Raw genomic sequence first — 24,493 nt, forward strand, 5'->3', positions numbered from 1 at the left:
TACACTACATTGCTGTGGTGTGCATGGCAGGATCGCAAGGAGAAAACCACTGCTCCCTACAGTTTGCTAAAGATCATTTGGACAAGCCAGTAGGCTACTGGAACAATGTTTTGTGCAGACTAAAATAGAGCTTTTTTGGTTTAAATGAAAAGCATTATTTTAGAAAAATAAAAACACTGCATTAAAATAAATGTGTCAAACACAGTATTGGTTTTATCATGGTTTGAGTCTGTTTTACTGCATGTGGACCAGTATGGCTTGTCATCATGGAACAATGAATTCTGAATTTTATCAGCAAATTCTAAAGGGAAATGTCACTACTCTGTTGTTGGGTGACCCAGGACCAGGGGCTCCTTCCTTGTCCCTAATGCTAGGGGGCGCCCTAGGTCACCCTGTTCCCCAGGTTACTTCTGAAGGTGAAGATGCCAGGGCCAGGTACCTTGCCTTATCTACTGAATCCGCCCTCCGTCTGTACCCTTCCCCCACCCAGAGAAGAGGGGAATAACAGTGCACCGTAGTACACCAACCAGATGAACAAGGTAACACGAACAGAGGAAACCAAAAATACCAGGCATACAAATTTACACTCACATATAAAAGAGGAATTATCACACTCACTAAACCAAGCAACAGTCACCGATAAACCCACCAAACGCCTACTCTTATAACCACCAACCACTATCCTCCCAGCCATGCAGCATAAGCTAGCTCTGACATTGTGTGTCAGTCAGGACCAAGATTATATCGGGGATAGGAGTGTCTAACCGTGTTCAGCTGAGAGCCCAGGCTCCCAGAGCATGGCTGATTAACCCCTGTACTGCCAAAAGAAATTTACACAGTTTAAAAAGAAGATGAAGTGCTTCTATTCAGCGCAGGAGTAGGAGCAATCAGACGTGGTGATCTTCTGGCTCTTCACTGTCACGGTAAACTCGTGACAGGAAATGTCAGGACATACACTGTATCTCAAGAGAACGTGGATCATGCAGCAAAACAATGACCTAAAGCACACAAGTCGTTCTACAAAAGAATGGTTAAAGAAGAATACAGTTTAGAAATGGCCATCCACAGTCCTGAACTTAATCCTATAGAAATGTTGTATAAGTATCTAAAGTGAGCAGTTCATGGGAGAAGACCCACCAGCATAACAGAGTTGAAGTAGTTTTGAATGGAGGAATGGGCTAAAATTCCTCCAAACCGATGTCAACAATTCACCAAAAATGTTTAGATGCATTTATTGCTGAACAATGGGGTCATGCCTGGGACTGAAATCAAAAGTTCACATACTTTTGCCACGCATAGACGAGTGATATTGGATAATTTTCCTCAATAAAAAAAAAAATCATGGCAGTCTAATTTTTTACTCATCTTTTTGATTTGATTCTCCTTGTCTACTTTTAGGACTTTTTATAACTTTTAGGACAAATTTATGCAGAAATATGAAAAATTCTGTAGGGTTCACAAACTTTAATGCACTACTGTAGGAAAGCAGAGCAGAATACAGCATGATAAAACTATAGCGACCTATATCCCAGCATATCCAATACATTGTTTTGGCCATGTAAATGGACCTTTATGGTATACGGATGAGAGTGTGTGGGTCTATTAAGATGATTTATAGGAATGGACATAATTGTAGAATATTAAATGTGCAAAAGGAATCAAATGGCTATTTCTACCAGGAAAAATCTCAGTATGACAAATTTATCAGTACAATGTGTTTATAGTGTTGTTGAAAGCAATTTCTAGTATAAAGGTATCTGAAAATGTAATTCCTTAATTCTCCGTGATCTTTCATTAATCTATTTTTTACATAATCCTTTTGTGTTCAAACCTTAAAACTCCCACAGCAAAGGTTCATTGTCATAAAGGGTCAGATGATCCTATAAGACCATTTCAAGGGATAAAATGTTATTAGAATACACTCAATACCTGTGAAACCGACTCACACAAATAAATAATATATTAATATTTTTATTTATCAAGAAATACATACAAAATACACGTCGTTTGAGGACAACCTTCAAGATTAGTAAAGTGCCTCATCCACTTCTAATGGAGTACAATGTTTTGCCCTCGTTATTTAAGCATAAGTCCCGTGGAAGACCAACATTAGAATTTTTTACTTGCTTATCATGACTTGTTTTTGCTTTACACGTAAAAATAAATCTTGTCCCACCACCAGAACTCAGAAACATACGGAAGAAGAAGAAATATTTTAGCACTTATATTATGATGAAACAGAGGAAGAGATATATCGATGACATTTTTTTTCCTCTGTGATTTGTCCTCATGTACTTTCAAAAATCCTGAGCAAATTTTGTGAGAGAACATGTGACCTGACCATTTCTGCATCAGTAACTTCCGCTGATGTAAACAATTGCCCCATAAGGTAAGAGATAATTTGTGAGGACAATATAAAATTATTCCAATTTCTGACTGTATCTCCAAGATTTTGTAGTTGACAGATTTGACCTGAATTTCCAGTTCAGTACCGTGATGCCAAAGTCATTGTCTTCATAGGAGACAGAAGCAACCTCTCACCAGGGGCTTGACACCTTAGATCTTCAAAAGACGGCATTTACAAAATGGCAGATGCCCGCTTTAGTGTTGTGGGATTTTGTTTCCCCTTTAGCTACAAAAAAAAGTCTACTACCGGGTAAAATTGGAGTATATATTGGACAAAAATACACAGAACAGCTGATATACCACACTACATATAAATATTACAATGCAGCATCATTATCCCATTGTCTGACGCTGGCCCTTTAGACAGTTCCTGAACAGAACCTTTGAGAACTGCAAAAGGTACTGATGACAGTACCTTAGATAAATCTTTATAAAGAAAACAATATGGCAGCTTTAATTTCACATCTTCCGCCATACTGTTGGCTTAACGGATTTTAAGAGACCTGATATATTGATGAACCTGATGTACGATATATCGTATAATCTAGAAAATTGGGTAACCTCTTCTTTTAGTTTTGGAAAATCCTATCATCCTGCCAAGATAAAAGAACCATTTTACAATAGAACCCTCTGTATCTGTACCTGTATACATACGTATATGTATATATCTTCTGTTCCTTTCTTCTATATTCTTATATGAGAAAATATTTGGGAGCGGCATTTTCTTTATATCCAAAGACCTCCGTCCCCCGTGAAGGATTGATAATATGGAACACAATAATACACACCAGTAATATAGGCTACAGCAGTGTAACAAGCACTTTTTTTTCCAACTTCCCCTGAGACACCTTTTCGATTTGGCACAAGAGCTTCACTGACGTACAGTATTAGAACAAGAGAAAGATTGAAACTAAAAATCAGTCAATGGCATTACGAAACATGTCAAAGTGGTAACTAGGTATGGTTACTAATGGCACCTCAGAACCTAAGGAGGAAAAGGACCAAGGCTAAGAAGATGGTCGGAATACCAAAGCTGTTCAATAACATTTTTGGTGACCCAAGTAAACTTCAGAATTTCTATTATTTCAGTCCTATATAACTAATGCAAAGTTTTGAGCACTATAGTGAAATGCTTGGCATCTATCAGAGTTCTATCTCATGACAGAAACTTACTCCTTACCCCTGTTAGCGGTATTGCATATAGTAATAACTATTAGGGAATTCTGGGTCCACTTATGACCATCATCTAGTAGCTGAAGCTGAGAGTGGCTACAAAGAAAGTATCTTGCTTTGGAGAACCAAGCATGTCCATACATTGAGTTTCCAGCCTATTGATTTTATTTAAGAGGTGTGTAATGCTTAATTTCCCCTGCGGAGGAGCTGCAACATTTTGCCATGATTACATCATTGGGGTACCAGCAGCAAATAATAAGCTTATTGTATTAAGAACCTTTTAACCAAAACATATAGTCCAAGGTGGACCCAACAACATTAATATTAAACCCATGGTTGACCCTACTAATGTCATGTGAAGGCCATCCTTTTCTCAAAGTTTATTATTATAAGGGATCCATTCTGTTTTCAGCCTATGCAAGAATCCTAACGTGACCCATTTCCCAATAATGCTACAGTGTTGCCGCTCATAAGGGCAGCTCCTAGTCCTAAAATGACCCTCTTTCTCTTTCAGTGGAGATAATGGTTGAATTTGCTGAATCGAAAAAGTAAATGGATTTGCTATAAAAAAAAATAGAAAGAAAAATCACTCGGCGCTTAGAGGAAGCTGGTTAAAACTGGAAATTTGCTTCTACCCAGGAGGCTGCTGAGCTATCGGAGAATGTGAAACTACAGGGAACTACGGCTGGCATTAAACGCTGAGCATTTGGAAATAACAAGACGCGACTACTGCTCTGTGCTTGAGATATTGAGTCACATAACACAAGGGTGGGCGCCTGGAGGGGCTGGATGACTAAACCGTGGCCCAGATAAATGCCATGGTTTTAAAGGGTAAAGCACAAAACAGTATTAATGTCAGAATAATAATGGAAAAAAAAAAGGTGAGAACATGATTGAATTTTTCTAAATGCAAAAAATTACAAAACATTCTTAGGAGAAAACTGATATAAAGTGCACATTCTATGATCAACAATGCATTATATATGATCATAATTAGGGTTGAGCGACCTTAGCTTTTTTAGGATCGAGGTGGGTTTTGTGAAACCCGACCTTCTCGGATGTCGGATCGTATGGAATCGGCCGATTCTACTGTAAAGTCGGGTTCCGGACCCGGAACACGAAACCCAATGTATGTCAATGAAATTATTTTTTTTATTCTCTCTCTCTCTCTCTCTCTCTTTCTCTCTCTCTCTCTCTCTCTCTCTCTCTCTCTCTCTCTCTCTCTCTCTCTCTCTCTCTCTCTCTCTCTCTCTCTCTCTCTCTCTCTCTCTCTCTCTCTCTCTCTCTCTCTCATCCAAAGCGAACAACCCTTTTAAGTTTACTGCAATCATCAGTCAGGTTTTACTAATCATAGTTTTATATTTAATACACTAAATAGAGTACTTAGATTTGGTAAATGTGTTACCCACCAATAAATTGACATCTCTTTTTATTGGTAATTAAAGCCTTTACAATGGACTTTGCATGATGTGAGATCCCTGGTGTCCTCTCGGTTTTTTCATGTACTGTATATAGACCTCACGTATGAGTGAAAAATTCTTATTTTATGACCACATCCATCAAATACAATTGTCAGGTTGTCTCTAGTTTCCTGCCTCTGGTTATTCATGGTGATGGAATGGTGTCCATGTAGTCTATGAATCCTATAACCACATAATAGTGGACAGCGGACAATCTCCATCATGATATTTTTCTGTATAGACGTTGCGAGGATTTTCATATAGTCAATGGGATACCACATATTTCATTCCATTTATGCTTTTTTAATTACCTGTAGCATCATTTGTTTGCTCTGTGTCGTAAGAGCTGGATGCCGAAGGCTGTGAGTAGCGGTGGTCAGTAAGCACCATGGCCAGCACCATTCCAAAAATCTCAACTGTGCTTTATAATCCAATACTATCTAAAAAAAAAAATGGTGGCCAACTAAAGACCTTGTAGACACCATATTGTAGACAGCAGGTTTTCTTCAAGACTTTTTAGCTCAAGCATATGACTCACTAAATCCTATGGTTCTATATTGTTGTATATATGTACACAAAGATAATAACCAGAAGGTTTAAGATGGTTCCAATGATACCCAACATGGCTAAGATACGTTCTTCGCGATCTTCCTTGAATTCAGCTGACCGCCCAGGATTCATTCCTTCTTGTCGGCCCCCTGGAATCATTTTCACTTAAACGTTTTCTCTTTGTCACCAAACCACTCCCTGGAGAAAGAAGAAAAATATAAAGTTTGTATAAAATACTTATTTCAACATAAAGAATCTGATAGAAAAAAATATACCAATTTTTTATCCAAACAATTGTCACATTTTGGTCACTTTGTAAAATCGATATGGATGTAACAAGTAATAGTGAACCCCCCAAAAAGCAAAACTTGGAATGGGACTCCTTCTCAGTTCATGAAAGACTTATGACTATTTTGGACCCAATTCTGTTTATCATGTCTTCCTGTTGGTCTGTCAGTGATCATCCGGTTGTCCTTTATCCATAATTATTTCTTAGGACCTTACACAGGACTGACCATTTGTCCGTGCAGAGACAATTGCATAATTTGCTACCTTGATCCGATTCTTGGACAAGTCTCTCCCAAAGTAAATGGGTAAAAAAAAAACGAATCAATGCAAAACTCAATGCATCCTGTCAAAATGGCTCTGAATAATTAGGCATTTCTTAACCATGAGAAACTCTCTCCATTGCTTGCAGACGCATTTTACCTCTCTACATGCAACACGTCTCTTCTAGTCAAAATGACAGCAACCAAAATCACAATGGAACCCCGAAAGACCCCAATTTTAATACATGGGGACTGTTGGCTACATTGGAATATGGTATGATGCGGAAGCAGACACAGACAGAAGAGGGCCCCTATGCAAGAACACTATATTGGCCCTTGGCAGTCTAAAAGCTCATCTTACTGCACAATTCCACCTGCTTTGGAGGTGTTAGTGGCTTCCTTTTCCTCATGGGCCCCTGTACGGCTACACAGTGACAGTCTTCAGTTAGGAAGAGGGGTCACAAACTGTCCCTAACTATCCCTGTCCCGGGGGTACTCTTGCAGGTAGAGAGGCCTGAGTCTCCGACCTTACTATGCTCCTGTTAAACCCTGGTCTGTCCCATCCCCCACGCCATGGAGCATGGGACAGAAATGTAGGGTAAAGAAGACACAAAGACAAAACAGGGATAACAGAAAGCAACAAACATACAAACACTAACCAAGAGGTATATACGGAAGGATAGGCATGTACCAACCAAATGGGAATAGGACAATGGGGAAAGCATACATTCAAAAACAGCATGCAACACTCTCCAGTAGCAACGACGATCTCCAAGGAGCTAGGAAGCAAAGCTTTGACTGGCAAGGCAGAGAAAGTCTGGTTTTATAGGGAGAGATAATGACCAGGTCAGAAGCATGTGAAATGGAGCTGCGAGTTTCTGACAAGTATAAAAAGGGTTGTTAACCTCTTCAGCACCAAAGGAAACTAAATCCATTTAATATGGGACACAAACACACAGGCTAAATGGAGGATCTGCGATTCACAATACGTAGTGACCTTCTAACCCCAGATCTCCCAGGAGGACATGACACACTTGTGACACCACCCTTGTATGATGAATCTGGCAAAGCACCGTAGCTTTCTATGGCACAGTGTGCTGGTGTTTTGTGGGCTCTATATGATAGTATTATCTTGGCACTTTATAATGGTATTATGTTGGTCGTATAAAATTTGTACTATATGATGATAATAAACTATGCACGTGGTGGAGCTCCTTTCTATAAAACCATCCTGGGGAGAACAAGCATCAGAGAAGATGGATTTTACTGTTCCTGATGTGTTTTTTTTCTACTATTTAAGTGATGCCTGCTGTATGTAATATCATTTTTTACCATCCGTCTATGGATACAAATAAATAGGATGTTGGCCAAAGTTTACCTTCTCTAAAATACTGCTCAAAGTTCTATTAAAGACCCATAAAATGAGATATTGGACCTTCCTACACCTCTACACCATCCATGTTAATGCCCTGCCTGCACCCTCTTATCTGCTAGCGCTCCACAGCTATCATCCACCCTTGTAAGGTCGCCCAAGCATGACATTCACACTTATAAGTGGCTCTTTTTACAGATGCGTGATATTCTATCACTGCTATGCATTATCGCCTCACTATTTGGTTGTTCAGACATTTACTTTGTGTTTTAGCTCTTAAGGGACCTCTAAGGGAGTTTGGCGTATAATAAGAAATAATGTCTTATAGTAATAAAAGGATATTTGAAGTAAAAAAAACACCACTTTACGGCCAAGGGGTTTTACATGCTGAGTTTGGGTTCGGGTATTTGCACTTCCCCTTGATTCACTATGATGTGAAGTGCAAATATGAGTAGAGAGATAGGTAAGTAGGTATGCTACTGTGCAGATTGTACTGTGTACATTTGCAGTAGAAATAGAAAAGGGATTTTTTTTTATTTCAGAAACAGCGCCACGCTTATCTATAGGCTGTGAGTAGTATTGCACATTAGACTAATTTACTTGAAAAGGGCTAAGCCATAAAGCAGACACTGGTCATGGACAAAATTGGCGCAGTTTATAAAAGTAAAAAAAAAAAAACACCCTTTTTTTTTCTAATTCTAGAAATCCTTTTAAAGGCATAATTGTTACGGACGAGTAAATATTACAAGATATAATGACAACTATTAGAGAAACCACCATTCTGTGCATACAAAGTGCAATGTTTGATATGGCATGCGCCCTGATCAAGGGGATGGCAACAAGTTACTCTGCCTTAAAGGGGTTTTCTAGTTTAAAAAAAGAACCCTGTCCATTGGTGCAGTTTGAGGATGAGTAAACAACAGTTTTTTAAAACAATCCACAGCCGATGGGGACAAGGGTTTTTCTGAACTGGAAAACCCATTTAAGTCATGATATTTAGCTATAGGCGTGGCGGTAAGCTGGACCTTTGCTGTAGGTGAAGTAAAGTCTATGTTCATGAGACATGACCCATCCTGCCTATAATATTTATGGTCCAAATAGAGGAACACTATACCTTAATTTGTTCAGGCGTGCTATCAGTAATAACACAGTGCCCACACTGTCCATTTCTTGCCACCATTAATGGTAGCCTTCTTGTTTTCATCATGGAACCAGTACTGCCAGTGTATTAGTATTGGCCTCAGACTCCTTGATTCAGTGGGTCAATCCTCAAACCATACAGGACATGTACATGTCTACTGTTAATTGCATTGTAAGTTTTACTGTATCATTGCACATGGAGGACACATCATCAATAAGATCTAACAGGTTATTTGTGAATCATCCCATAAGAAATAGACCCTGGTGGCAAGGGATTGGCTTCAAAGTCATCTTTGAATGGGGTTGCCTTTAGGGCCCATTATTTTACTAAAGCCTAGGCCCACTGGAAGTATTCTGGTGGTCCAGTCCAACCCTGTGCCCATTGCGTGATTGACATTATATATGGCCTTTAGGGCTCGTACAGACGACCATATTTTTGGTCTAAGTGCGTTGTGACAAAACATCGGATCGCACTCGGACCACTGTTATTCTATGGGGTCGTGCACATGTCCAAACTCGCGGCATGCCCAAGATTCATCCAATATTCAGATACAAGTCAGTGATTCTGTGGAAACCATCGGACTGCAATCCGATGACATTTGAGTGTGATCCAAGGTAATCAGATCACACCCTGATCAAACTTTAATCAGAGTTTGATCAGAATGAATTTAGCATAATTGGCCCTATTCTTTCAGGTGGCCCTCCCCTAAGGGTAACGTCATGATTCAATCATTTATAGTTGTTACAGAAAATCACTCCAGCAATCAGGTGGTCAACATAAGTTAAGCTTCTGAAAACCAAGGTGATCAGGTTTGTTTCCTCGGGTGGAGGTTTTGGTATCAAATATGGCTGAAACACAGGGGAAATGTAGTATTTCATAACGGGGGATCAGATACTACATAGTGGGAAGAGACGAAACAAAAGTGGAACCTGAGTAGTGGACATGTCACTATGGTGCCCATATGTCCTAGAAAGGCGTCATTCAGATGTCCAACAATAAAGTACGTGTACTGTGTTTTTCATGGATAGAACATGAACCCATTATAGTCTGTGAGGCTGTTCAAATGAATGTGTTTTTTGAGGGCCGAGTGGTCTGCAAAGATTCATGAAAGCATGTCCGTTTTTTGATCCGAGTCAAGGATCAAAATTACCCATGGGTCTGTAGAAATCACAGGCAGCACGCAGATGGCATCAGAGTGCAGTCTGTGATTAACATAGCAAAGTACGGGAGAAGCTTTGTAATTTATTTATATTTTCATACCTGAAAATCACTGATGGTAAAAACTGACCAAATACTGAAGAAAATCTGATCCACAACATTGATGAACAATGATCCATGTTTTTATGCACCAGAAAAATCACAAAAAATCCTTAAAAAAGGATCTTGATGCTCATTTGCAGACGTGTAAATTAAAGTTACTCGCCCTCAATGTAAAATCTGTAATAGATCCCAACATAGCATATGCCATTTATTATACTGGTGTCTTATGTGGCAGAGGGGTCTTTGGACCTACTATGGCACCAAAGCCTAGGCGTAATTGCTGCCTCTACACCAACCTATATCTACACCCGAGCTGATTTAAAGAAGAGGTCATTTTCTGAAGCTTCTTATTTCTAGATGAAAGAGAATGTGTGGGAATCTTTTTGGTAAAAATAAGTAATGAGACCCATTAATTTCAGCCATTGACATAGGTCATTGAACCAAAAGTTCAACCAGTGTGACCTACTTGAGAGTCTCCTCACATTTTGCTTTATGCTTCCATCAGAAGTACAGAGTATTTACCAGTGTTTAGTTCTGACGTAAGCCATAGATGTAGGGTGGCAAATATGAGCATTGGAAAGTGTATTAAATCAAGCTTTTCCTATATAGTGAAAGAAATATGCTGACTGGCAGACTTTTGAGATACTGGGTGCATGGGGGCCTGCAGACTGTTTTGGCATGTGTGCCCACATTTATAGGCCCACACCAGTAGCGTAGCTACCGGGGGGCAGAGGGTGCGGACGCCCCGGGCCCGGTGCTCTCAGGGGTCTACCCGGAGCTACGCTACTGTAACTGTATTGGCGCGCACAGCGCGCCGATAGTTACATTCTGTGGTAGAGCAGGGAGAATCGATCTCCCTGCTCTGCTGCTATGGGGCCCCTGAGCAGGCGGAGGCCCGGTTCCAGCAGTGGGCCCCCCGCCTGTCATCGCAGGGTCAGCTGTACCAGCATTTAGCCGATACAGCTGACCGCAATCATGAGGGAAGGAGCGCTGCGCTCCTTCCCCCATCATCCCCCTGTCAGTGTCTGATGTCGGGGATGCGATAAGTCACTGCCCAGCAAAAAGGCGAGCGGGAGCTCAGAGCAGCGCAGGAACCAGGAAGAAGAGGTATTTATTTTTTTAATGGGTGCTGCCTTATAGTACACAATCTGCCTATGGGGGGTCTGCCTAATACTACAGGGTCTGCCTATGGGGGGTCTGCCTGATACTACAGGGTCTGCCTATGGGGGGTCTGCCTAATACTACAGGGTCTGCCTTATACTACAGAGTCTGCCTATGGGGGGTCTGCCTAATACTACAGGGTCTGCCTATGGGGGGTCTGCCTAATGCTACAGGGTCTGCCTATAGGGGGGTCTGCCGTATACTACAAGGTCTGCCTATGGGGGTCTGCCTAATACTACAGGGTCTGCCTATGGGAGGGTCTGCCTAATGCTACAGGGTCTGCCTATGGGGGGTCTGCCTTATACTACAGGGTCTGCATTATACTACAGGGTCTGCTTATAGGGGGTCTGCCTTATACTACAGGGTCTGCCTATGGGGGTGCTGCCTTATACTACAGGGTCTGCCTATGGAGGTGCTGCCTTATACTACAGGGTCTGCCTATAGGGGTGCTGCCTTTATAGTACAGGGTCTGCCTATGGGGGTGCTTTCTTATACTACAGGGTCTGCCTATAGGGGTGCTGCCTTATAGTACAGGGTCTGCCTATAGGGGTGCTGTCTTATACTACAGGGTCTGCCTATAGGGGTGAAAAAGGCATCAGCCGAAACGCGCGTCGGGGTGGGCACGGAGTGGGTACGCAGTAATCCATATTCTCATTTACGGGTATGTACTCTTTTTACATCTATGACTATCTCTGACTCCTTTTGGTCTAAATTATATGGCAGCCATGTCTGCATTATTTATATGTATGGTACATTGCCTCTAATAATGGATACTTGTGTGTGGACCCACCTGTGCCCTGTTTCTGCGTGTTGAGGATACCGTGGTGGATCCTCTCCCTGCTATTTGTTCACCTGTTACTATTAATAAAGATTGTTTGATTATTTGCATATAATTGGACTTTAGACTGCTTCTTTTTCTTCTTTGGTTTCTGTGCTTATACTACAGGGTCTGCCTATGGGGGGTGCATTATACAATATTGAGTAGGCCTATGGGGAGTGCATTATACTATATTGAGGACTATCTGGTGCATTATACTATATTGGGGACGATCTGGTGCATTATACTATATGGAGGCTATCTAGAGGGGCATCATACAGTGTGGGGATTACAGTGTTGGAGCCATTAGTTTGGAGGCTACTAAGGGGTCAGTATACTGTGTATAAGACAGCATCATACTGTGTATAGGGGAGCTGTACAGGGGGAGACTCGGGACATTATTAAATGTAAAGTGGGCACTTATTGTTATAGGGGAACTCAGGTTACTGTGACTATCAAAGGGGCACACAGGACAATATTACTTTCTAGGGGGCAAAATATGGGCACTGTTTTCTAGGGCACTTGCACCTGGCATTGCTATATTATACAGTAGAGGGGTGCCTTAGAATTTAGAGGGCACAGAGAACCACACAGCAGGTGCAGTAATAGGGACACATACGGCAGCAGCGGCTCAGTATTGGGGTATCAGGGGCAGTAATAGGGACACATACGGCAGCAACGGCTCAGTATTGGGGTATCAGGTGCAGTAATAGGGACACATGGCAGCAGCGGCTCAGTATTGGGGTATCAGGGGCAGTAATAGGGACACATACGGCGGCAGCAGCTCAGCATTGGGATATCAGGTGCAGTAATAGGGACACATACGGCAGCAGCGGCTCAGTATTGGGGTATCAGGTGCAGTAATAGGGACACATACGGCAGCAGAGGCTCAGTATTGGGGTATCAGGGGCAGTAATAGGGACACATACGGCAGCAGAGGCTCAGTATTGGGGTATCAGGGGCAGTAATAGGGACACATACGGCAGCAGCGGCTCAGTATTGGGGTATCAGGTGCAGTAATAGGGACACATACGGCAGCAACGGCTCAGTATTGGGGTGTCAGATGCAGTAATAGGGACACATACGGCAGCAGCGGCTCAGTATTGGGGTATCAGGTGTAGTAATAGGGACACATACGGCAGCAGCGGCTCAGTATTGGGGTAACAGGTGCAGTAATAGGGACACATACGGCAGCAGCGGCTCAGTATTGGAGTATCAGGTGCAGTAATAGGGACACATACGGCAGCAGCGGCTCAGTATTGGAGTATCAGGTGCAGTAATAAGGACACATACGGCAGCAGCGGCTCAGTATTGGGGTAACAGGTGCAGTAATAGGGACACATACGGCAGCAGTGGCTCAGTTTTGGGGTATCAGCAGGATGAGGAGTTTGTGCAGGTTGGAGATAGATGGTGATGGGGCTGGAATGTGAGAAGTGAAACGTGTCTTTGCTGTATTCTCTGCAGCTGAGTCGTTGCTGGAAGAAGTTGTCATGTCAGTCTGGGCCAGATGGAAAAGACGGGAAAAGTGACGACTCCATCATAAAGAACGTCAGCGGTAAGTCATTATCTGTAACTGTGCTGTGATCTCTTATATGTTCTGTAGGGCTGGTATCTACCTCTGACCATATGGCGGTAATATCCATGTTGGTTTTTATATAGAGATTATCTTCAGTAATAGCGCGGTCATCTGCTGAGGTTCTCCTCCACTATTAGGGGGCATCACTGAGTTGTAATCAAGGTTATCTGGTTAGGGGCCCACTCAGAAGCTTCGCCCCCCTGAACCAAAACCCTAGCTACGCCTCTGGCCCACACGCTAAAAGAAAAAAAGAATGAAATGTATGAAATGTATGAAAAAAGAATGAAAATGAAAAAGAATGAAACAGCGCAGTATAACAAGAAACCTCAAATATCCTTGTTCCACGATGATATAAATACACTGAAAGCGTAGAAGGGTAGATAATTATGTTTTAGAAAGATTTAATACTCAAGAAAATGTCCTAACAGTAGAAAAGACCATTATTTTATGACAGCCCTAGCACTGTTCCTTTTATAGATATTACTTAAGAATTTGCATATATCTTCCCTAAAATCCTTGGTGCATAACACTCTAATAACAGGATCTGGGTCATATCTGCCAGCATGGTTTGTGCCTTGTTTCAGGAATGACTACCTACCAAGCACAGCATCACTTTCTGGGAACAGATTCCAGGAGAACAGCTGGTCTCCTCCGCCTCCTCCTCCCTTTCGAACAAGATCTGGCCAAGAAAACTTCCCCAGTCCTTTTGTTTAATAGAAACTCTTCAAAGAGTGCAAAGAAAATCTTCTAATACTGAGCCAGATATCAGAACATCTGGATAGGTATCTCCATCTTGAATGTCCGTACAATATGACAACTGGGTTCTTCATATCATCTCCTCCAGATGCGCTGCAGTAGATGGCTTGGTTTCAAGGCCTGAAGCTTCTTACATCTCTGGTGAGACAGCAACACAAGGAAGATTGAGCAAATGTAAACAGATTTGAAAGTTAGCCTGGGTAATCCCTTGTTAAATTGGTGAATATAGCTCTAATCTTGTACAAACCAGATACAGATGAGGGTGCAGGCTTCTTCTCCCGTGTACTCAGGTCCTGTACGACCACCGTGTGAAATTCTTCTGGCTTGTATTGAACATCAGGGGCATAAAAACTTAAGAAACGTAACATGCATGTGTATGAACGTCTTATATCTAGAGATACTGCGTCGTATTGTCTTCACATATTGGAAGTTATTGAAGTCTGGTACATGCAGTTGCAGAGTCGTCACGTACAGGCAGGAGATACATAGGAATGAGTGGTTCTTATGTATAACATAAAGTAATTGATTTTTCCTCCCACCAATAGGCCATATTGTGGTTACTGCATGCATACAAATCTATCACTGAAATCCTTGTACCGATGTGCAAATCCACATAGAAATCAGCCTACCTATTTTCTCACATCCTTCCCTCCTCCCTGGTCCAAGGCATCTTCCATTGAGACGGTAATTTCTGTTTAAGTCCACTCCCACCTGATTATTGCCCTTGTTGCGTGGTAGAGAATCCTTTTGAGGGATCCACGGGTTATGTATTGATACGGTGTAAGAAATGGAGTGTCTCTTTGTGTAAATCCAGTCTTCGTACTTCACCAGCGAGGTACGCTTGATAGCTCCCAGCTCCACAGTGGCACAGGTGGTCGTTTCACAATCGACTGCAAAGATGTCTCTTCCCAGCTAACAAGAACTGAGTCTCTGTAATTCCTCTCACTGATGTCCGTCCATCTCACCTTTGATATCTTCACCATCCATCCATCAAGACAGGTCTTTGTATTACTGCCAATTTTCTCTTCTTCTATGTGAATTTTTTTTTCTATAAATGACCCCACTTCCTCTTACTCTCCTCCTTCAATATCTCCCCCCGGTTCCTCAGCCAAGATCTCCCTCCTCTCCTTACTCACATGCTGCCAATTCCACTCTCCCTTTCCCCAAATCTCCTCTTCCTCCTTCTCATCCTCTTCAGTATTGCACCTCTCTCCTTCTTCTCAACCTGGATAGTGAGATTCCCCTCCCTCCCTGTTTAATATCCTCCCTCCCTCTCCTTTCTCCTCTGTCTCTCCCACCCACCTCTCCCTTTTTCCCACAATTACTACTCCTCATATGATGGTCTAAAATTCCCTCATCATCCATGCAAAACACCTCTTTATGAGCAGATTCACACCCTGCTACCATGTCAGAAGGCGACGTTATCATTTGCGATGTGCAGGACCTATGTGATATGACCGACCTGTGATCCTTACATATTCTGTGATAATTTATCCTAACATTATGCACATATATAACACAATATGTGGCTCATAGCATCTGCCTCATGGGATTTTTGCCTTTCTTTGGATCAACATTTCAGGTAAAAGGTTGAAATTAATAAACCTGCGTCTTCTTTCAACCTTAAAACGATACCACTCTTGTCCAACCACTTTCACTGTTAATGGATCATACCATTCATCTGTCCTTCTTTATCCCGCAACTCATTTTCTTTGACCCAATCATCTCATCATAATGTGCACTGTCATGATCTCAATGGCAAGAGATCATAGCATCAGCATATATAGGAACTAGCTCTTGGAAGATGGAAACTGAGCTGACCATGAACTAAACCTAACGCACAACTAGCAGTGGCCGGGTAGCATGCCTACGTTGATTCTAGATGCCCAGCACCAGCCGGAGGACTAAATAAAACTAGCAGAGGAAAATATTAGTCCTAGCTCACCTCTAGAGAAATACCCCGAAAGGAGACAGAGGCCCCCCACATGTATTGGCGGTGAATCAAGATGAAATAACAAACGTAGTATGAAAATAGGTTTAGCAAATTTGAGGTCCACTTACTACATAGCAGAAGACAGGAAGGACACTTTCATGGTCAGCTAAAAACCCTATCAAAACACCATCCAGAAATGACTTTAAAACTCTGGCATTAACTCATAACACCAGAGTGGCAATTCCTGTTCACAAGAGCTTTCCAGACACAGTAACGAAACTACAGCTGTGAACTGGAACAAAAAATGCAAAAACAAACATGGACAAGAGTCCAACTTATCTAGTAGTTGTCTAGGAGCAGGAACAAGCACAGAGAGGCTTCTGATAACATTGTTGACCGGCAAGCAACTAACAGAGCAGCAAGGTTATATAGCGACTCCCACATCTTGATGGGAACAGGTGAACAGAGAAGATGAAGACACCAGTTCAATTCCACCAGTAGCCACCGGGGGAGCCCAGAATCCAAATTCACAACAGTACCCCCCCCCTCAAGGAGGGGGCACCGAACCCTCACCAGAACCACCAGGGCGATCAGGATGGGCCCTATGAAAGGCACGAACCAGATCAGAGGCATGAACATCAGATGCATTCACCCAAGAATTATCCTCCTGGCCGTATCCCTTCCACTTGACCAGATACTGGAGTCTCCGTCTGGAAACACGAGAGTCTAAGATTTTCTCCACAACGTACTCCAACTCACCCTCAACCAACACCGGAGCAGGAGGCTCAACGGAAGGCACAACCGGTACCTCATACCTGCGCAATAATGACCGATGAAAAACGTTATGAATAGAAAAGGATGCAGGGAGGTCCAAACGGAAGGAAACAGGGTTAAGAATCTCCAATATCTTATACGGGCCGATGAACCGAGGCTTAAACTTAGGAGAAGAGACCCTCATAGGGACAAAACGAGAAGACAACCACACCAAGTCCCCAACACGAAGACGAGGACCAACACGACGACGGCGGTTAGCAAAAAGCTGAGTCTTCTCCTGGGACAACCTCAAATTGTCCACCACCTGCCCCCAGATCTGATGCAATCTCTCCACCACAGCATCCACTCCAGGACAATCCGAAGATTCCACCTGACCAGAGGAAAATCGAGGATGAAACCCCGAATTACAAAAAAACGGGGACACCAAAGTGGCAGAGCTGGCCCGATTATTGAGAGCGAACTCCGCCAATGGCAAAAAAGCAACCCAATCATCCTGGTCAGCAGACACAAAACACCTCAGATATGTCTCCAGGGTCTGATTAATCCGCTCAGTCTGGCCATTCGTCTGAGGATGGAAAGCGGACGAAAAAGATAAATCTATGCCCATCCTAGCACAGAATGCCCGCCAAAATCTAGACACGAATTGGGTCCCTCTGTCAGAAACGATATTCTCAGGAATACCATGCAAACGAACAACATTTTGAAAAAACAGAGGAACCAACTCGGAAGAAGAAGGCAACTTGGGCAGAGGAACCAAATGGACCATCTTAGAGAAACGGTCACACACCACCCAGATGACAGACATCTTCTGAGAAACAGGCAGATCTGAAATAAAATCCATCGAGATGTGCGTCCAAGGCCTCTTAGGAATAGGCAAGGGCAACAACAATCCACTAGCCCGAGAACAACAAGGCTTGGCCCGAGCACAAACGTCACAAGACTGCACAAAGCCTCGCACATCTCGTGACAGGGAAGGCCACCAGAAGGACCTTGCCACCAAATCCCTGGTACCAAAAATGCCAGGATGACCTGCCAACGCAGAAGAATGAACCTCAGAGATGACTCTACTGGTCCAATCATCAGGAACAAACAGTTTATCAGGTGGGCAACGATCAGGTCTATCCGCCTGAAACTCCTGCAAGGCCCGCCGCAGGTCTGGAGAAACGGCTGACAATACCACTCCATCCTTAAGGATACCTGTGGGCTCAGAGTTACCAGGCGAGTCAGGCTCAAAACTCCTAGAAAGGGCATCCGCCTTAACATTCTTAGAACCCGGTAGGTATGACACCACAAAATTAAACCGAGAGAAAAATAATGACCAGCGCGCCTGTCTAGGATTCAGGCGCCTGGCGGTCTCAAGATAAACCAAATTTTTGTGGTCAGTCAATACCACCACCTGATGTCTGGCCCCCTCAAGCCAATGGCGCCACTCCTCAAAAGCCCACTTCATGGCCAAAAGCTCCCGATTCCCAACATCATAATTCCGCTCAGCGGGCGAAAATTTACGGGAAAAGAAGGCACAAGGCCTCATCACGGAGCAGTCAGAACTTTTCTGCGACAACACTGCCCCAGCTCCGATCTCAGAAGCGTCGACCTCAACCTGAAAAGGTAGAGCAACATCAGGCTGACGCAACACAGGGGCAGAGGAAAAACGGCGCTTAAGCTCCCGAAAGGCCTCCACAGCATCAGGGGACCAATCAGCAACATCAGCACCCTTCTTAGTCAAATCGGTCAATGGCTTAGCAATATCCGAAAAACCAGCAATAAATCGACGATAAAAGTTAGCAAAGCCCAAAAATTTCTGAAGACTCTTAAGAGAAGAGGGCTGCGTCCAATCACAAATAGCTTGAACCTTGACAGGATCCATTTCAATGGAAGAGGGGGAAAAAATATATCCCAAAAAGGAAATCCTCTGTACCCCAAAAACACACTTAGAACCCTTCACACACAAAGAATTAGACCGCAAAACCTGAAAAACCCTCCTGACTTGCTGGACATGAGAGTCCCAGTCATCCGAAAAAATCAGAATATCATCCAGATACACAATCATAAATTTATCCAAATAATCGCGAAAAATATCATGCATAAAGGACTGGAAAACTGACGGAGCATTTGAAAGACCAAAAGGCATCACTAAATACTCAAAGTGGCCCTCGGGCGTATTAAATGCGGTTTTCCACTCATCCCCCTGCCTGATTCGCACCAAATTATACGCCCCACGAAGGTCAATCTTAGAGAACCACTTGGCCCCCTTTATGCGAGCAAACAAATCAGTCAGCAACGGCAATGGGTATTGATATTTAACAGTGATTTTATTCAAAAGCCGATAATCAATACATGGTCTCAAAGAGCCGTCTTTTTTTGACACAAAGAAAAAACCGGCTCCTAAGGGAGATGACGATGGACGAATATGTCCCTTTTCCAAGGACTCCTTTATATATTCACGCATAGCAGCATGTTCAGGCACAGACAGATTAAATAAACGACCCTTTGGGTATTTACTACCCGGGATTAAATCTATGGCACAATCGCACTCTCGGTGCGGAGGTAACGAACCAAGCTTGGATTCTTCAAAGACGTCACGATAGTCAGACAGGAACTCAGGAATTTCAGAGGGAATAGATGATGAAATGGAAACCACAGGTACATCCCCATGAGCCCCCTTACATCCCCAGCTCAACACAGACATAGCTTTCCAGTCGAGGACTGGGTTGTGAGATTGCAGCCAAGGCAATCCTAGCACCAAATCATCATGTAGATTATACAGCACCAGAAAGCGAATAATCTCCTGGTGATCCGGATTAATACGCATAGTTACTTGTGTCCAGTATTGTGGTTTATTATTAGCCAATGGGGTGGAGTCAATCCCCTTCAGAGGAATAGGAGTCTCCAAAGGCTCTAAATCATACCCACAGCGTTTGGCAAAGGACCAATCCATAAGACTCAAAGCGGCGCCAGAGTCGACATAGGCGTCCGTGGTAATAGATGACAAAGAGCAAATCAGGGTCACAGATAGAATAAACTTAGGCGGTAAGGTGCAAATGGAAACAGATTTACCAAGCTTTTTAGTGCGCTTAGAGCATGCTGATATAACATGAGTAGAATCACCACAATAGAAACACAACCCATTTTTCCGTCTAAAATTCTGCCGCTCGCTTCGGGACAGAATTCTATCACACTGCATACTCTCTGGCGATTTCTCAGTGGACACCGCCAGATGGTGCACTGGTTTGCGCTCCCGCAAACGCCTATCGATCTGAATAGCCATTGTCATGGACTCATTCAGACCCGCAGGCACAGGGAACCCCACCATAACATCCTTAATGGCATCAGAGAGACCCTCTCTGAAAGTCGCCGCCAGGGCGCACTCATTCCACTGAGTAAGCACAGACCATTTACGGAATCTTTGGCAGTAAATTTCCGCTTCATCTTGCCCCTGAGATAGGGACATCAAAGTTTTTTCTGCCTGAAGCTCCAAATGAGGTTCGTCATAAAGCAACCCCAAGGCCAGAAAAAACGCATCCACATTGAGCAACGCAGGATCCCCTGGTGTCAATGAAAAAGCCCAGTCTTGAGGGTCGCCCCGGAGCAAGGAAATCACAATCCTGACCTGCTGTGCAGGATCTCCGGCAGAGCGAGATTTCAGGGACAAAAATAATTTGCAATTATTTCGAAAATTCTGAAACCCAGATCTATTCCCCGAGAAAAATTCCGGCAAAGGAATTCTCGGCTCAGATACAGGTGCATGACAAACAAAATCTTGCAAATTTTGTACCTTCGTGGCGAGATTATTCAAACCTGCAGTTACACTCTGAAGATCCATTGCAAACAGGTGAACACAGAGCCATTCAAAGGAGAGAAAAAAAAAATAAAATTTCAGCAGACTACTTATTTCTCTCCTTTCTCAGCCAAGGATTTTAACCCTTTAGTGGGCCGGTCAAACTGTCATGATCTCAATGGCAAGAGATCATAGCATCAGCATATATAGGAACTAGCTCTTGGAAGATGGAAACTGAGCTGACCATGAACTAAACCTAACGCACAACTAGCAGTGGCCGGGTAGCATGCCTACGTTGATTCTAGATGCCCAGCACCAGCCGGAGGACTAAATAAAACTAGCAGAGGAAAATATTAGTCCTAGCTCACCTCTAGAGAAATACCCCGAAAGGAGACAGAGGCCCCCCACATGTATTGGCGGTGAATCAAGATGAAATAACAAACGTAGTATGAAAATAGGTTTAGCAAATTTGAGGTCCACTTACTACATAGCAGAAGACAGGAAGGACACTTTCATGGTCAGCTAAAAACCCTATCAAAACACCATCCAGAAATTACTTTAAAACTCTGGCATTAACTCATAACACCAGAGTGGCAATTCCTGTTCACAAGAGCTTTCCAGACACAGTAACGAAACTACAGCTGTGAACTGGAACAAAAAATGCAAAAACAAACATGGACAAGAGTCCAACTTATCTAGTAGTTGTCTAGGAGCAGGAACAAGCACAGAGAGGCTTCTGATAACATTGTTGACCGGCAAGCAACTAACAGAGCAGCAAGGTTATATAGCGACTCCCACATCTTGATGGGAACAGGTGAACAGAGAAGATGAAGACACCAGTTCAATTCCACCAGTAGCCACCGGGGGAGCCCAGAATCCAAATTCACAACAGTGCACACTCTTTCCTTTATTAGTTTTTCTTACTCCAACCATACCTCGATTCCCCGGAACCTGACAACCTTCAAGAACCAAGTTGGCCCAAAATACCTTGACAGACATATACTGAGACTTTTCAAGAGCATCTAAGAGTGAAATTTTCCTCAATCAGTACAAGAAGATGAATAATCAGTTTAATAGTTCTCCTTCCTTGCTCCAACATCCCCCAGTTAGATCATGCAATTCTTTGGGGATCAATTTGGCCACAAATACCTTGATGGACATATTGACCAAGATGTTCTTAAAAAATTGTTATTAAGGTTTTACAAGAACTTCAAGAACAAAAAGTTTCCTTATTCCATATTAATAGATGAATAACTAGTTTATTATTGTCCCTTCTTCATTCCAGTCATATCATATTTATTAGAACCCCACCAACCTTGGAGAACAAACTTGGCCCCGTATCCTTTGATGGACATTTTGACCAAGATGTCTTCAAAGCCAGCATATTGAGATTTCGCAAGAACATCAAGGACTGAAATTTCCCTTAATCAGTGCAAAAAGATGAATAATTAGTTTATTAATTCTCCTTCTTTGCTCCAAACATACCCCAATTATCAGGATCCTACCACCCTCCGAGAACTAACTAGGACCCATATCACCGTCCACTGTTAAAAAAAAATGGAATTGGTGTAAAAACGTCTAAAGTTTAAAAATGATATTGCAGCTACGAGTTGCAAAAAAATATGGCCAAATAGTAAGCATTATTATGCCAGCTTGCCCCTAAGTGCATTCATAGAAGGGGCTTGAATACTAAAGAAGTCATATTTCTATCCTTTAACGGAATCTCTATGAACGTATGACCCCATAGACGGATGTGAGAAATGATGTGTGACACTTATGGATTTTTTATTTTGTGACATGGGATGCCTTTTTTAATCCTTATGTATCCCATTATACAATACTGAACATGGAAGCATCGGCTTGTGTTGCTAAGAATTTCAGCAATTAAATAGTTATATTGCTTTGCCGTTACATGTTTTAGGATGGGCCATAAACATGAGGGTGTCAATAGAGGGATTTACAATATTAACTTGCTAGAGCGTAGAAAATACTGGGATATCCTTATCCCGCTGGAAGCCCCCCGGCCGTGTACAGCATTCCCTCCCCCCACCCCATCCATGTCAGCTTATTGCATCTGGCTGGGATGTGATGAGGGGACCTTGTTTCCTAGCAACCGCCTCCTGGGAACAATGCTCTGAATTTCAACTGGGCCTCAAAATGCGAAAATACCACCAGCACACGGCAAACACGCATACACCACGTATGTACTAGTGAGACCCGAGAACCACGCATGAGGGACAGATGTCATCTGCCCCATACTGAGGAAAGAAATCCTAACAGGAAAAACTCCCACAATTAACTGAAAAAACGTCCCCAAATCTAGAAGAATAACATAATAACTCTGATCTTACTTGTCATATAGCAATATAATGTGAATATGTACATAAGGCCAAGTTATTAGTACAGATCAGGTAGATATTTAGACAATCTGATAGAAGATAGATAGATAATAGATAAATGATAGATAGATAGATAGATAGATAGATAGATAGATAGGTAATAGATAGATAGATAATAGATAGATAGATAGATAAATGATTGATAGATAGTAGATAGATAATAGATATATAGATAGATAGATGATAGATAGATAGATAGATAATAGATAGATGATAGATAGATAATAGATAGATAGATAGATAGATAGATAGATAGATAGATAGATAGATAGATAGATAGTAGATAGATAGATAATAGATAGATATAGGTAGATAGATAATAGATAGATAATAGATGATAGATAGATATAGATAGATAGATAGATAGATAGATAGATAGATAGATAGATAGATAGATAGATAGATAGTGGTATCTATGATGCTTCCTCCCTATGATGTACAGGGTAACTGTGATGAGATTAATAGGCCCCCACTATATTTCTCTCTACAAATCAATTAACCATGTATCGCTCCACATTATAGAGCAGGCTTTTATCACAGCTCCTGATCAATACTTGAGTTTTTTTTCTCACTTTAATGAGGTTAACCCAGTAGATACAGTTACAGGGGTAGGATTGTATTTCCTATCCTAGACTAAGGCTATGTGTACACGTTGTGGATTTGACTGTGGAATTTTCTGTGCAGATTCCTCATTTCTTGGCAGAAAACGCAGGTCAGAATCTGCGCCGTTTTTTTGTTGCAATTTTTGTTCGTTTTTTGGCGGATTTGCTGCCTTTTTTTGAGAATTTCTTCCTTTTTTTTACCCCTGCGGATTTCTATTACGGAATGAGTGCAGAAATGCAGTAGATCCGCAAAAAGAATTGACATGGTCCTTTTTTGAATCTGCTGCATTTTCCGTGTGGATTTTTCCGCACCATTAGCATAGCATTTTTTTTTGTTTGCCATTGATTTATATTGTACTGTAAATCACTTGCGGATCTGCAGCGTTTCTGTGCGGAAAAAAACGCTGCGGTTCCGCAGGAAATCTGCAACGTGTGCACATACCCTTATTAAACTTGAAGGAGTTGTAAATCCATAGCCTGGAACCATGGATGCGGTGTTATTCTATTATGAGGTTCCTGTTATGACCCCAGTGGACAGGGTCTCAGAGGAACGTGTAAGTCTGCGAGATTCAAAAATCCAGCTCATAGGGCTGTGGTAACTGGGTTGACCAAATAGCTACTCCTAACGCCAACACTAGAAGTAGCCGGCGATCATGCCTACGGTGATCGCTAGATGACTCGCGCCAGCCGGAGAATCTAACTACCCCTAGGAGAAGAAAACAAAGACCTCTCTTGCCTCCAGAGAAAGGGACCCCAAAGCAAGATACAAGCCCCCCACAAATAATAAC

The 24,493-nt window shown here is 42.5% G+C and overlaps 1 long non-coding RNA gene across 1 annotated transcript; it reads right to left on the minus strand.

Annotated features, from left to right (window-relative positions):
- Window positions 1-1,955: 1,955 nt before the first annotated feature.
- LOC143805841 (uncharacterized) lies at window positions 1,956-15,462 on the minus strand. Its single transcript, XR_013221342.1, has 2 exons — window positions 14,062-15,462; window positions 1,956-5,786 (listed from the first exon to the last, which is right to left on the minus strand). It is a non-coding gene; the product is annotated as an uncharacterized LOC143805841 (long non-coding RNA).
- Window positions 15,463-24,493: the final 9,031 nt, after the last annotated feature.

This window comes from Ranitomeya variabilis, chromosome 2 (assembly GCF_051348905.1).
Source record: "Ranitomeya variabilis isolate aRanVar5 chromosome 2, aRanVar5.hap1, whole genome shotgun sequence".
In the NCBI taxonomy this organism is placed as follows: Eukaryota; Metazoa; Chordata; class Amphibia; order Anura; family Dendrobatidae; genus Ranitomeya; species Ranitomeya variabilis.